This window comes from Anopheles bellator, chromosome 2 (assembly GCF_943735745.2).
Source record: "Anopheles bellator chromosome 2, idAnoBellAS_SP24_06.2, whole genome shotgun sequence".
Taxonomy (NCBI): Eukaryota; Metazoa; Arthropoda; class Insecta; order Diptera; family Culicidae; genus Anopheles; species Anopheles bellator.
In genome coordinates, this window is record NC_071286.1 from 24,583,086 (window position 1) to 24,596,408 (window position 13,323).

Here is a 13,323-nt window from a genome sequence, read left to right on the forward strand (position 1 = left end):
GCGCTACCGAACACCACCACGACGCTGGTTGCATGTGTGTTCGTGTGTATGCACGCCTTTTCACGGTTGGAACGTTTGCGAGTTTGGGGGGTTTTATTTATTTTTTTTCCGTTTCGCTGGTACTGAGACAGGACCCGATAATATTTTACGCTTTTTTTTCAAACACTTCAACACTTTACACGCTTTGCTAAGGGAAAGATAAAGAGAAACACAAATAAAGGATAAACTCACACACCAGAGCAGCGCACAACTTATCTTTCGCGCCCAGCGTTTCGCCATGTCCGTACACGGGGCACAACATGCAAATAACGTGTTGGGCGGGCGGCACACAAAAAAAAAAACACTTTGCGGTCACAGATCGAAGACAAGAAAACGGACCGCCAGATCTGAGCTCAAGTCAACGAAGCGGCGGACAGGAAGTTGAGACGTTCCCACAAGGCGAGCACCATGTGAGAAATATTCAACGTTGATCGTGTGAAGCGTAAACAGGATTTTTTTGGGGCACAATTCTTTCCTTTATTTACCCCAACTCACTGTAGAGCGGGCCGCCTCGATCGATAGAAGCCCTTCCACGGGGTTATGTTACCGGTGCAAGGTGTGCGGTGCCTTAGACGGACACACCGTTTGGCCCGCCTCCTGTCGCTTTAAACAATCGACAGCTGTTATCGTGTGCTTGGGGCCACCGCGGTGGACTCTGCACACCAAGGCACGCGGCTGGCCACGTTTCCTTGTCTCGTCTGTGACACAATCTCCAGCAATCCAGGGAACACAACCACATCACCATCGTTATATCAGCGTAATGCGATCGATTTTGGTACAATTAATCATCGTCCGCCCGCTCAACACGCGGGACACGAAAATTCAATTTACAGCTGCTGGCCAGAGCTGGGGGGAGGGTATAACGGAGGATAACCAACTTTCGGTCTGTATCGTGTTAGCACTAAAGCACAACTCTTTTTCGCCGAGAAAAAAAACCGCAAACGTTTAGCTCCTCGGTGTGCCAACATTCAATGGTCACTGCGATGCGATGAACACGAAGTGTAAAAATATACAATATACAAGCACAAATAAAACGAACCAACTACCGCAAGCAATGGAGAGCAACAACGAACTTTGGTTGAACACGCTTCGCAACTAACTGAGAACGGCGATGAGGACTTGATCCGAGGAATGGTCGAGAGACTGGCACTCACCGCGCAGCCGACGAAGGGAAACCGGTGAGAGTGACCGATTTGGAGCTCATCAGTGAGAGTGAATTAAAGCGCCTCACACAAAGAACCGGTCACGCTATCGAACCGAAAGGCGTGAATGAGCGTTTTGCACACACCGTGGGGCACACCTCCACTGCGAAAGGGACACGTTTATGGACAGCTGCCCATATGATGCGGTCACCGCTCGCCAGCACGCCACCCCCCCAGCGTCAGGCATCATGCGCCTCCATCAACCCGAGCCAAGAATGCCGATGAGTGCCGCCAGCGTCGTGGAGAGCCCCTTGGAGGATCGTTCAGACAGTGCCACACTACAACAACATCGATCACACATCAATGCCAACAGAGGCGTGTGTGCGTTCCCTTCGGTTGTTTGTTTGGGTTGATTTGTTGATGCGCGACGTTATTGGAGGAGCGCGCGTAACGTGATTCTCATGATTATTTATTCATTCAAAACAGTCCGCGGAGACTTTGCAAAATCGCTCCGACTCCGCCGCATTGTGTGTTATCGCCCACCAACACACCCGTACGACCTGCTGCTGCTGCTGCTGCTTGGTCAGAATCAAGGGCTGTGTTTGCCTAAATAGCGACAATGATAATGATGATAGTGGATCACCGCCGATGGTGACGATATGTGATGGAAGAGAATGTTGGTCATTTCGGGAACACAACGGGTTGATCAACCACAAACACAGATCGGTTCGCTCGGGGTAGTAGTGGTGCACACTGTTCGCCGCTGTTGGGGCATACAGTGGAGCGCAAGGAAATAAACTTGTTTTCAAGCGAGACGGCGGCATGCAGGCGAGAACCTGAAATCCTGTAAACAAATCCATTAAGTTCGTCATCGCGTCTACGACGCCGCGGTTCGGTAACGGGAGCGGACATCGTGTGGCGAGAGGTGAGGATTTGTTGTCGTGTGTTTCGTATTCGATTATATATTTTTTTCAACGACCACCAATAGGCTGACATTTGCGCGCGTGGAATCGATGGTGAAATTCCCGTTCCCGGTTTCATCATTTCGCGTCCATTAAAACAAAGCTCCAAAATGTGATCGTCGCCGGCCAGATAATGAGCAACAGCAAGCAAGGGGGCTGGTGATAAAAAGAGCGTTTCCGTTCTCGGCCGTACTTTCACTTCGCGGTTTTCGCGCGCCACAGGAATGTTGTCCGTTCCTTTCACAAACATTCTTAGGCCCAAACAGGGAGTACAGCAAATGAAATTTGGCACCTGTTTTTGTTTTTGTTTTCGATTTTGAAGATATTTTGGTACTTAATTTAAATCCTCTAGCTTGTTGTCCCATTTAACTTTAACATTTAACAATTTAACTTGTTGTCCCATTAATTTAACTACCAAATCTAATGGAAGCTGTGGCCTTTCTTGACGAATTTGAGAAATGTAATATTGTGCAATAGCAATCAATTTGTGTCTATAAAATAAATTTATCTTAATGTTCCTCTTCTGCATACTTACGGGAACATTATTTTATCCAAATTACCTTCTTGCTGATTTACACCACACCTCTGCATGCATTTTCTAACTGAGTGAGTTCCCTGATCGACTCGTTCCATATTTTATGTTTATTTTGTTTAATGTTAGAACACGGACAGAGGCAGGACCAACCTAATCTTTAGCATTCCAATTGATGCACTGTCAGGGTTCAAGTTGGCATGGGAACCCCGATACCTCGGGGTACAGCATAGGCTCGGATGATCGACGAACGATCCCCAACACGTTCCGGTGTCACGTTGTAAAAGTAACAGCCTCACGCGAAACTGCGCGTGAAACGATGGGTAATGGGCAACAACAACGAAATCGCCATGATGGTGGTGTTTCCGACCAAACGTACTGCCCCAAAACGGAATAGAATCTAAACAACAAGTTGTTGTGCGATTTATCTTTCCAACACACCTTCGCCGATTTCTGCGCGCGCCTCCACTCGTTGTCTCTCTGATCTTCTGGTTTCCTCTCCTCGTTGGCGGCGATTGCGATGCGAAAATAATTCCCTTTTCTTCTTCGATCGAAAACAACAAACAAATCCGCTGCGCGTTGCGAGTGGGGAAAACCCACTCACCGTGGCCCCCGCGCCGCTAATAACAGGAAGCGGGGCGGGTTTGATCAATGGAATGTAGTGTAGTTGTTGGCCAGTGCCTGAAGGCAGGCTGGCATGTGTGTGTTCGCGGCCACTCCACGCTGGGCCGGAGGAGTCACGAATTGTCATATCGGCGAAGATCATATTCATTACCGTCGCGGCGATGTTGTTCTGTGCCCTGATTGGCTCCACACGCCGGCGTCAGTCAGCGCGCGGCATGCGTCACAACACACCACCTTGTCTCACCAGCCCCACCGTCCGTGGGGTGGTTTAGAGAGTTTGTTTTCGTTTGAAATGCTCGTTCCGAGTGTGCGTGAGTTCGGCTGTTACGTACAATCACACAACACACCACCGCGGAAGGAGCGAACTTCGAAATCCAGGCACTTCACGGAGCATGGAGGTGAGCGGTGCGGAAAGCACGCAAAGCCGCTTGGGGGCTTGGTAGAACCTGCGCAAAGGGTCAAAACAAAAACATGGAACGATACGTGAGTGCGATTTTTGTGTGTATTAGGCGCACACACTCAAAGGATGATGGTTTTCTCCGCCAACAGTCACGGGTCGTCACGCGGTGTGCGGTTATGGAATCCTGGCTCGTAGGTATGTGTCACCGCTGACTGTCCTGAGAATTTACATGACTTGAACGCAACCGATCCTTTTCCAGTTACAGGCCAACACAGGTGAATAACAATCCAAAAGAAGGCAATAAAAAGCATTCGGTAAGGCAGTAAAACACGACAATTGGCAGGCATCTTAATGCTATCGTGATAAAAATTGGGGATTGCTTTAGCAAACTAGTTTTTCAACTACTGCGCGAACGCGAGGAACAACATAAAACGTTCAAAAGTGCGTGGTTTAAAAGTCTGGCAATCAAAACAGCTTAGATTTTATGACCTACGCGGTAAAATCAGTCGACGGAATATGGGTACACGTGCCACGTACGATATACTGAAAGAGCATGGGGCGTTTAATGTTGGCTCGATCGCGATTACGATCGTTAATCCGCGGGCTTAGCCAATCAAAAACCCGATCTCAAGCCGGAAGAACAATTAAGCGTTCCTCCTCCCAAAAATGAAAAGAACTGAGAATGACATTAAATTAAAAAGAGAATAGTTTGACTGCTTTTTTACCAGATAATTCAGAAAAATGTAAACAACTAGGTTTGTTGATTGCGTCAAATAAATGCGTTCTCTTATCGTTTTGCCAACTGCGTGCTTTCTGGCGGACTTTCTCATGAATGGATGCCAAAAAAGAACCTTGTTTACCAAAAAACTTCTACCCCAAACACGAGCGCCCTCCGACAGCTTCTGGGCGTGTTTGTAACATTTTCCAAGCCAACGTCTGATGAATGAAAGGGAAAGATGGTTTGGGGCTTTGGATGTAAAAATAAACCCACGCACAATTGTGACCTTCGCGCCGTAAGGAAGTGCGTAATGGTCATCACCTCCCCAAAAAGGATTCATCATCCACCACCAGAAAGCAGGGGTTAAAACAGAGAAAAAAGAAAACAAGAATTGGTACGTTGGTGTGGTTACAAGAAAAACAGCTCCACCCCGGCATTCGCTATTCTGGCGCGGGTTTGCGCGGCACTACGATGTTGCGTGTAACCGCCGACCGAACCGTCCCAAGGGCTCACCACGCCTACACGCCGATAAATCGGACCCAGGAGGGCTCAGTGAATAATAAAACCTACTATCGTCCCTGCTGCTGTTAATAGCAAAACAGAAACCCCGCCGAATATAAGTCATCGCGGGGCCCGCGGGTTTTTCTTTTCTATTTTCGAACTCCCACAGTCCCGGATCGATAGGTATCGGTTACGAGCGTTTGTCACGTCAGCGCGCCAGGTTTCTCTGCTAAGGACATCACCCGGGACACCGAAACATGCCGCTGTTAGCTGCTAATCACATTATCTACGCAGCAGAAGTTCTAAACGAAGCATTATCAGCTGAGTAGAAGTTGACTGATTACTTTATTACACCATCACGAGGACTCCGATGATGGTAATTCCTTCGTGTCCTCTCGCAAGGATTTTCTTAGCTTCGCCCTGTTTAATGGTCCACAAATTGATCAATCAGGCAGATACTGTGCATCCATTATATCGACGTCAAGGCGTTCTCTGCCTCCATAATGCTGGCGCGTCCATTCAAGTCCCAACGTAACGCACAAGAAACCTCGTTTGACGTAACACACTAGCTGGTGGGGGACCGTTACATGCACGCGACTACTCAAGTTTCGTCCAGCCGCTGCCAGGACGCGCCATAATAGACGTGGATACAGAGAGTCAACACCCAACCCACGTTCGATCCTTGCCAAGACATAATACATTTTGCGCCCTTGTACGCCACCGCTTCCAGTCCCTTCGGCCCAACACACGGACCCCACACGCTTCGCTTCAAGGACGACGTCACATTGGTGGGACGCAGGCGCACCCGGGGGAGGCTGACGTCCTTTTCCGTGGGCGTACGGATTTTATGAATGGGAAACAGATCTACGGCACCGATTGCGAAACGGAGTTGGGTGGCTGGAGATCCGGAATGGGCTGTGGCGAGGCGTGTAAACGAGATGGAGGCTGGTTCCATTGGTAGACTCTCTCTTCCGGCCGTGGGCTACAACATCGAGACGAGAGAAGCGCCACCTAACGGTGGTGTCTGCAAACCACGAACAGGCGTTCGAAGCAGTGGAACACGATGGTAACGAACTAAGCAAACATTTTGCGCCGAAATATCGCCACCACCGGCGGGGTGGTCACTCGTAGGACATTGGTGCATTGACTTCGGCCGGGGCCGGAGGGACCGGTATTCTATTACGACTGGTGTTTCCACTTCACCACCCAGTTAGCGCTCAAACATTGCTAGGTTTGGGGTTTGCAAACTTGCAAAACAAAATCTCCAAAACGGGACTTTGGTAGGGAATTTAATTTAAAAAAAAAGTTGGGGCTTTGAATCAAGCTTGTAACTTAAACCCCTTCAAATCGATGACAATACGAGTCGTCGAAGGAGGTCACACCCTCAAGTGGGTCATTAACATCGGGCCGGGCGTAGTCGTACACAAAAAAAAAACAGCATGCGCTGAAATCGGACACTTATGCCACCGCGGGAACCTCCTATTTCTTGGAGGCGACCACAGGCAGTAAATGTCCCCACACTGTCTGGCCCTGACTGACTGGTGGTCGCCCCAGTCGGTGCCGAAATGTCCCGATTACGCTCGATTTCGAAACTTTGCAGTGGAAAGCGAAATTAAAAATAGCGCTACCGGTGGAACGCAGCCATCGGCCATTTCCGGCGATGACCGTGTAGGTTGGTTGGCCAACAACTTGCCAATTGGAAGGAAATATGAAACAAATGTTTACCGCAACTGTTTCAATCGAAAATGGTGTGACTCGTGTTTATGGAACACACGGTAAAGTTAACAAATTAAATCTTGAAAATAAAAATTTGAAGGTCCGACAATCCGCTTCGCTTGTTTGAAGGTCCGCTAGACTCACGCCTGGACAACATTTGAATGTTAAATTGGCGTTCTCTTGAAATGTCCGGGAGCTATTACCTCACGAGACCCCTTTCGCCACCAACAGCAACAGCTCTGCCCTACTTCAATTCTTACCCCATCTAGCGAGTGGCCTCTCTAAGCGACGTTTCGTGTCCTATATAATGGTGACCTGACGGTAAATGTCACGGGGATGCTCTACAAGAAGAACGTTTCGCTTCCGAGGAAGACGCCGAAAAGATCCTTGCGAACAAAAAACACGTGGGGGACACATTATTCGGGGGACAGCGCGCAACGCACACACGCGCGCGCGAGCACGGCAGGTCACGCGGGTTCACGGCAACTGGAAACGCGCTGGAAATGCCCAGGAGGGGACGAAAACAAGGGAACGCGTTTCTCGCTTACAAGAAGGGTGTCGCGTCCTGTGGCAGCCTCTCTCCCTCGAAGACATCCCTCTTGAAGATACCCCGCGCGAAAAACGCGCTTTGTTGGGCAAGCAAAACTTTAGATAAGGGGAAAACCTAGCCATCGCGCTGCATCCTTCTCGAGACCGCGTATGTGTGCGTGTGGCTGACGAATTTTGCACCGAGCCTTGGGTCGCCCTCGGGGGATGAAGTGCATTGGACCGTAGGGCACACGCACTTACACACCCCGTCGGGCAACCCGTCCCTACAGAACTAGTTTCTAACAAGATTCCGTCACAAAAGTACCCCGTCAAACAATGGCAATCGCCAGCCAGCTCCAGCACACACTCATGCGCCATCCCATCGAATTCTGTTCTCTTTCTCTCTCTCTCTCTCTCGAATCCTGTTGGATTACGGAGTCCGCGTTCCCGAAATCATTACATAATACCCGGGACGCGTCACGCACCGAGCGAAGCGGAATAACATAAGAATTTACCCTACTTCCTGAGGGACATGGCCTCGTCAGGTCGCCAGCCCTGCTTCCCTCCTTTCGCCACGGGTTGTACCCCGTTTCTCGTGCACATCGAAAAGGGGGTTGAAGATGATGAATTTCGGTCAACTAGCGCGGCGTCTTCACCATCGGGTGGTCGGCGTTTTTTGTCAATTGCTCTCCCCTCGGGGCAAATTTTGTTGGTGCAGAACCTGAAATGCTTTGTTTCGCCCTTTTTTCTTTCACCCAGCAAACTTTTCCGCGAAACGGGACCGATTGATCCACGAGGCACGAGGAACAATGCAAATGGAAATTAACCTCGTTTTTGTACAAACTTTTGAACCTCGGAGCACACGTTGGAGTGTGAAAGACTTTCCCTGGTGGCACCCAACATCCTTCCCTTCGGCGCAAGGTAGCGTGGTTCTGGGTGGCGTTTGCCAACATAAAGAGAATGTGCGCCACCATTCAAGGCGGTGGATGAAAAGTTTGTCAGGGGTCGCATAAGAAAATAGAACCTGAACGCAACCTGCAGATGGAAAACGGAGTCTTCCAACCCAATCTGTAGATCGGGTCGTCGAGGGTCCTGTCACCCTCCTCTTTTGTTGGCACCGGAAAGGTGTATTCGCGGTTCCGTTTCGGCACTCCGGTGACCGATTGTGCTCGGTGCAGGAATTTTTCCCTTTTTCCCTTTCTGGGCCAAATTTCCATCCGCAGTTGCGCACTGAAACTGAGTAAGGAGTGTGTTTAATGAAGGCAATCTTTCGCTACAAAAAAACGATACCTTTCTCCAGATAGGGCATTAGTTCCGAAATGCAATCACGGAGGGAGTGCAGGCACATCTTTGGTCAGCTTCCAAATGTTCGGTGGAATTCACACAACAAGACCACGGGAGAAAATAGTTAATTTCGACACTCAGAGCAACCACGGTACTTCACTCCGCGTTCCTAGAATGATATATTTGGTAAATATTTATTTCGCTAATTTTTGCGAAGCGTCTTGTGCAAAGAACACAAAAAAACAGCGAAACGCAAACAAACTTTTCTGCTAAGCCGTGCGGAATCGATGAACTGTCTGTGCCTGTGTGTTGTGGTGTTGTAAACAAACTATCAATCCCCGAAGGAAGGCGCAGAGACAGGTACTCATCGCGCTGTTCCATACGCGACACGCAGACACACGCGCGGTAATCGTGATCATGTGGGGGATGATGATGATGCGCTAAGATCTGCCTCCCAGCGGTTCAAGCCGTTCCTAGCACACACACAAACACAGTCAGGGTAAACACTTGAAAATGCGGTTGTTGAAAGTGAAACAAAGCGCCCAGAAGAGAAGCTGTTACATTCATCAAGAGGATGTGCCTCCGTTCGAAGAAGTGTCTGCTTCAAGTTGAAGTGGCTCAGGACGATGGTTAAAAGAAATGTTATAAATCATCCCTTCCAGTCTACAACAACGTTCGAGTATTGTGGCAGAGTTTTGAATACTGGTACAAAGCCCAACCTGTGACCAGAAAACACAACATTGGCAACCTCTCCAGATGGATGGAAAATTCAACATAATGCCGTGTGCGGGTCACAGTTTGCAAAAAGTTTCATCCGCCTGTACGCGTTTGTTGTTGATATTTTTAGCACACGCGGAGTCCATGCTAGACTCCCTTCATCCAACCCACTGGCCCACCGCCAGACAGCATTATCTCCCATTGCCACTATCGCGCCCGTCGCACCGCGTCTGACTTAGAACAAAGTAACACAAACTCGCAGCAATAGCAAAAAAACTCACCAAACCGCCAACATCATCGGCGCCAATCGGCGCAGAGGAAGCAGCGTACTCTACACACACCACTAGTCCTCTGGTGCGCGCGGTTCCAAAGTCCAGCCTAGCCCCGGTAGTAGTGGCCTGGACGGGTGGGTGATGACCAGTGGCGTCCAACGATCAGCATTATCAACGTTTACCCCACTTTCTGTTCTGTCGCCATATTTACGCCCGGTCCACGATCATTGCATCCAGAAGTGGTTCGGTGCTCGTTTGGTTCTCGCGGACGACTGCTTTCCTTTGCGACCACCGGACACACTCCACTGCGGAGACGGCACACACATCAGCAGAGCTAATGTTTTGCCATTTAATTAGCATAGTTCGATAGCTCAGATAAACTCGAAGAAAAGTTACATTTGCGATTACGATCTAGGGGTTGTTCGAAAGTCGTCTACGGGGCGCGGGCCGGCAGCTGGTTAATCCTTGAATGTTTCCAACCGAGTAAAAAAAGCCAATAGCCTTATTCTAGCTCGGTGCGATGGAGAGCTCTCCTTAACGGGGTCGCCGCCAGTCTTCCGGGGGCAACCACATGGATCATTAATTTCGTTACTACCCACACATACACTAGCACTCGTGAAGCGATAAGCATGGTGGACAGCACATCCCGTGTGTGCGGATCTGGCCTCTATTTTTGGCAAGGTTAGAGGTTTCGTGGCTATCCTGTTCTTCTTTCCATCGGCAGCAGTCTGCTTTCTGCTACCCAAAATCGATCCATAACTGGTCAACCCGCAAAAAGATTTTCCGGTTGTGAAAAGGATGTTCTGAGAAACCGTTTCAGAATCGAAATCTTTCGCTGCATATCGTTCTATTAAAAGCAATCCAACGAAAGGGAAAAACGAAGGTGAACTTAATACGAGCCGGAAAATGTAAACATTGCATTGCGGAGCATGGCCAAAAATCGACACAAGCCGCTTTCTAGGAGAGGAACCCCTCTATCGTCCATCGACCGGTAAAACCGAAATCTATGGGATGCCCGGGGCGAGTCGGCGCAGTCGCTATGTTTTGGTTTGCGGTGAAGCAGCGATCAATGTTTTCGGTTTTCCATCGTCATGAATGACCTCAACCTTAGGGAGAAAAGCCTAGCGCACCCCGTGGTTAGCTTGGAAGAGTGATGAAATAGTAAAACCGGCTTCTAACCGAGGCCCAGCCGAAGCAATCAGAAGCGGCTGGAAAGGAGGAACCTATCCTTCGACCTTGGCGATGCTTCGAGGTCGGTCAGAATTTCCCGGAAACGCTGACTACCAAATTGGTACCCAGTATAATCATATATTATTTATTATGACAAACCAACCTCTTTTCTTCCTATTTCTGGTATGTTTTAATACGCTGTCCTAAGGGTTCTCTCAACTAAGGCACAAGTGCCGTCTTCTTAATTCGTGGTCCCCTTCTAAAGCGGGCCTGCAAAAGGGACACCCGAGCGTCACGGGCTCGCAAAAGCTAGAGCCTCATCGTTTAAAGTAGGTTAATTTTGCCCTTAAAAATTGTGCATTAACATCAAGTAACAAAATGGCCACCACATTACTGATGGTGATTATATTTTAATAAATTCAAATCAAATGCTTCGTATGTTTGGCAAACTACCACCACAATCGTCTTCGTCATCGTCATCGTCTGACCGAAGAAGGTGTTTGTATCTGCTGCTCTCGCACGCGCCACTTCGTGCGCCCTTTTCTTCCACCCCAACCGACCGCCACTTCCTTCCGGCGCAATGTTTTGACTGGCGCTCTCCGTTCTCCGGCTCCGGCTTTGACGGAGGAGGAAGGTGAGCCTTGGAGGAAACGGTGTGCGGAGGGTTCGAGGAAAGCCTATCATTGCGCAATCGCGATCAATACAGACGCACGCTGTTTCCGCTGCAGCAAAGTGTCAACAAACAACAACACAACCCCCGGGGGAGCGTGAGCATTGGCGGCTGCTTAGGGTCGGGTGCAACAGCGGAAGTGGTTTGCCTCGTGGCTGCACGTGGGAGCAATAAAAAGGACCAGTGCGTGCAAAGGAGACCGTCGGGTGCCGGTGGTTCCTGGAGCGAACGAGACGGAGCAATAACTGGGCCAAATTTGGGACATTCTTCTTGGCGGCTTCTTCCGGGTAGCGACAGCGAAGGGGACCCTTCGCAGCATTTCGTCGGAAATGAGTCATCGGAGTTTGCAAGTCAGTTCGTGTGTCGTCCGAATGGCTCGCCGAACTGGATCTATTGTGTGTGTCCGTCTTCCAGCGGAGTAATTGGGAGGCGAAAGAAGAGTAAAGAAAACAGGATTAAACAAGCTTTTCATCGAAAAAAAGGCTGAAACGCTCGCCGTGGTGGTGTGTGTTGTGTCCGTGCCGGATGTGCATCCCGCAGATGTTACCCGTTTTTTGCCCGTAACTGGGGCATATATTTTTGGACACAAAGAAAAGCTGATACACTTTATCCAAACCGACATGCCGGTATGGGCGCACCGCTGTATTACCGCAAATTTCACACCAAATCTTTTATGAACGAAGCAGGACGATCGAAAAGCATAAATCAATTTGGCACGTGACTGGTGATCCCCTTATGGAACTTGAAATTGGCCATAAATTTAATTCGTCCTTTTGGTGCGCATACTGCATTATGAGACTGAGGAATTAATGTAGGGCAATTTGTAACATATGGTCACTTACCGTCGTTTGTCAATTAGCAAAACCTTGCTGCTGCTGCTGCTGCTGAGTCCTCCGACGATGAGCGTTGACTCCACACCACCACAACACAGCACACAGAGAAGCGTACGGCTGATGAAAACGGTCCGTAGAATTATATCATCTCACGTTCTTCGCGCGATTTTTGCTTGCTTCACGTTGTGTTCTAACACTGTAACAGTTTCCCTTTTCTCCCACGTCTGCCTCGATGGCCACCGGCCGGAACGCGGAGGAATGTTGCTTCTTCCTGTGTGCGCGCTTCTAATTACCCACACGCCCACAGTGGTGTGTGCTTCTGGCAAGTTCTGCTCGGCCCGCGACGCGCACGCCGCAGTTTAACAACAAACCACCAACACTGTTTAGAGCGAAATCGATTCCACGACGATGACGATGCGACTGTGCGCCTGTGTTGCCGTGTTTCGGCGAGTGTATGTTTTGGGGGGGTTAATTTGGCGTCCCTACTTCGCCTTACTTTTCGCAGCCACCCTCTTTCCACCCAGCGTCCGTCCAATCGTACGCACGCCCACCACACACAGAATCAGATGATTTTCTTTGTTTTGATTCTAGCGCTGCGCGCTTCCGACGGTGCTCGAGCGAACCATCCAATATGGCGGTGGGCTGCTGCTGTTGCCCCACACTCCTTCCCCACGGCAACGCACACGGGCGCCACCTACTGACACAGAGAGCGAGAGCGCGGGCCCGGCCCTGGCGAGCGAGTGAACGCGTTCCGCGCGCGCTCTGTCTTGCGCTCTGCCTTCCTTCCTGCACACCCTGTTGCGTGGCGACCTGTGCGTAGCTCCAAGCTTCTTCCAACAACAACAAACCCCGATCCACGCACTCGCGGCGCGCGTTGGGGACCAAAACAAACCCCGCGGCCAAAAGATTCGGTCAGTTTTTACGCCGAGTGGAGCCGAGCCGTTTGAAATGTTTTTGTTTGACGACGCTACACTCGCGTGGTGTGTGTTAATGATTTCTTTGTCTTACATAATGGGAGGGGGACCTCATTTGGGAACCGGATCGCGCCGATGATGGTACGGGCGCCGCTACACATGCACGCACGCACACACGGTAGGGTTGCGTCCAGTTCGTTCGGTCAGCTGTCTAACAATCGAAAGCCCCTTCAGGAGAGACTTTCTCCAGTATTCACACCACAATACTGGGGGGCTGGGACGCCTGTTCGTAGAGGTTCGG